At 44.1% G+C, this 2220-nt stretch overlaps 1 pseudogene; it reads left to right on the top strand.

Annotated features, from left to right (window-relative positions):
* Window positions 1–729: 729 nt before the first annotated feature.
* LOC110291996 (small ribosomal subunit protein eS19 pseudogene) lies at window positions 730–1107 on the top strand (annotated as a pseudogene).
* Window positions 1108–2220: the final 1113 nt, after the last annotated feature.

Here is a 2220-nt window from a genome sequence, read left to right as displayed (position 1 = left end):
AGTTCCAGGGGATCTGATGTCTGCTTCTGCCTCTGAAGGCTCTGTACCCAGTGTGCACAATCATACAGATGTGTATACATAACTATCACACTCACAGACATGTATAAATAACTAAAAATAAAAATCTCTATGAGAAGAACTTGATTTTATTTTAGAGAACTGGAAGGTGAAGAGGGTTTCGAAGATGCACCTAAACTATTATGTAAGGGAAGATAAATCCAGGGAGCATAACTGTTGCAGAGTGACGAAATGCTGGAGGCTTAGGATGAAGAGGTGGAGGTAAAAGAAGTTAGAAACAGACAGATTTGCCTTTGTGTGTTGGTGGTTTCCTTACTCACAAGGCAGAAGGTTGGAGACTTAGAAGCCAGCCTGGGAGACTATGTCTCAAGAAAAGAAATGAACACAACCAATGGGAAATATATTTTTGGCATATTTTAAAGACGCAGAGATAGGGTGATTTGTTAAGGCCCAGAATCCGAGGAAAGAGTAAGAAAAGTGCAATAAAAATAGGTAATTCCGCCAGGTGTGGTGGCACACGCCTTTAATCCCAGCACTCGGGAGGCAGAGGCAGGTGGATTTCTGAGTTCGAGGCCAGCCTGGTCTACAAAGTGAGTTCCAGGACAGCCAGAGCTATTCAGAGAAATCCTGTCTCGAAAACAACGACAACAACAACAACAACAAAAAGGTAATTCCGCCCCTTCCCCTGGCTGGCAGAACGAAGGCCACAGGATGCTTGGAGTTACGGTAAAAGACGTTAACCAGCAGGAGTTCATCAGAGCTCTGGCAGTTTTCTTCAAAAAGTCCAGGTGGACACAAACATATAGAGCTTTCCCCATATGATGAGAACTGGTTCTACACATGAGCTGCTTCCACAGCTCAGCACCTGTACCTCCGTGGTGGTGCAGAGGTTGGTTCCATGACCAAGATCTACGGAGGACGGCAGAGAAAAGGTGTCAGACCCAGACACTTCAGCAGAGGCTCTAAGAGTGTCCTCCAAGCCCTGGATGGGCTGAAAATGGTGGAAAAGGACCATTGAGGGCAGCAAGCTAACACCTCAGGGACAAAGATATCTGAACAGGATCGGCAGCGGCCAACAAGAAGCATTAGAACAAAGGATGCTGGGTTAATACATTGCCTCATTCATTAAAAAAAAAAAAAAAGGTAATTCCAGGGTGTTAGCCAAAGGAGTTGGGAAATAGAGCTATCTATAGAAATGGGGAAGTTGTTGGAAAGGGAGGGGCAGTACTGAAGGGCGGGGAGTTCAAGGTTGGGTATATTAACTTCCCTTTACTTGGCAGTATCTCGTATCTGTAAGTCTTCAGCGGAGATTCCAATTGAAAGGTGGAGAGATAGAAACCTAGGTTAGGAGTGAGCCTCGGGGCGCTGAGATTTATAGGTTGGAAAGAAGTGAATTCAGAGCGGGAATTTGGATTGTGACAGAAAACATGAAAAAAAAAGAACAGAATAGTGAAAAATAATTATAGGTAGCTTGAGAGATGACTCAACGGGTAACTGATTTAAAGGGTTGCAGATGGTGGTATGAACCGGAAACTGCAGCAGTGGGGGAGTGAAGACAAGGCGGATCTCTGGATTAGCCTGTCAGCTAGCCTGCTACTCAAACGTAACAGGTGAGCCCAAAGTCAGTGACACTAATCTCAATAAATAAGGGCGATGAGGCTGGAGAGATGGCTCAGTGGTTAAAAGCACTTGGTGCTCTTTCTTAGGACCTGGGTTTGGGTCCCAACACCAGCATGGTAGTTCACAGGTATCTGTAACTTCGGAGTCCTGGGAATTGGTCCCCAAACAAGCTCTCAACACACTTGTAACCTCAGAGCAGCTCTCACAAATTCTTAAGCAACTTTATCAATTTTTAATTTACATTAATGGTCAGCAATAATGCGTCATTACTACTTGGTAGATGCCGTAAAGTACTCCACAGATTTCTTGATCCAGAAGGTGGAATGATCCTAAGAAGTTGTATTGTGGGGCTGGAGAGACGGCTTAGCAGTTAAGAGCACTGACTGCTCTGCCAAAGGTCCTGAGTTCAATTCCTAGCAATCATATGGTGGCTTACAACCATCTGTAATGGGATCCAATGCCCTCTTCTAACATGTGTCTGAAGACAGCAGCGTACTCATATAAATAAATAAGTAAATAAATAAAAAGAAAAAGTTGTATTTCTAAATTCCCTGGAAATGCTTGGGGAGTGATACTTTTGTG

Source organism: Mus caroli, unplaced genomic scaffold (genome assembly GCF_978045245.1).
Source record: "Mus caroli unplaced genomic scaffold, Mus_caroli_1 scaffold_3, whole genome shotgun sequence".
Taxonomy (NCBI): domain Eukaryota; kingdom Metazoa; phylum Chordata; class Mammalia; order Rodentia; family Muridae; genus Mus; species Mus caroli.
The sequence above is the reverse complement of the archived record's forward strand: the minus strand, read 5'-3'. Positions and strand labels throughout refer to the sequence as shown.